This window comes from Penaeus monodon, chromosome 32 (assembly GCF_015228065.2).
Source record: "Penaeus monodon isolate SGIC_2016 chromosome 32, NSTDA_Pmon_1, whole genome shotgun sequence".
Lineage (NCBI taxonomy): Eukaryota > Metazoa > Arthropoda > Malacostraca > Decapoda > Penaeidae > Penaeus > Penaeus monodon.
The window spans coordinates 22,063,671-22,064,189 of NC_051417.1; positions in this window are offsets into that span (position 1 = coordinate 22,063,671).

Consider the following 519-nt stretch of genomic DNA (forward strand, 5'->3'; position numbering starts at 1 on the left):
CTAGCAAACACCACATCCGACTCACGACCAGGCGAAGGTTAGTGACAGGTGTTACCTTACTCCCAAAAGCTATATAATTAGACTTTACCCGACGCGGGGATTGGGTAGGGGAATAGGGGGGGGATGTCAAGAAATAACTCATACCACTGTCATGTTTGTCAGAAGTACTGCTTTTGGGTTGTTGGTTTTCGAAATAGGAAAATCCGCGACATTTTTTTTGTCTGCGGATTGATAATGTGACGAGAGTTCTCAATCGAAATAAATTCTGGTGAAAATGCAATATACTATGATAATAATTACGTGATGGCAACTGAATATCGAATAGATAACATTCACATATTTTTTACATTACAAGAGGAACTAAATGTTTATATACATTTATATCAAAATGCTAATGATGACAAAATCTATTATGATAATATCAGATACCAAGAAAATATTCTTACAAAAAAACATATCTCGGCGTTAGAATGCAAGATACAGAATAATACTCTTTTACGACGGAAATAGTGAATTCAT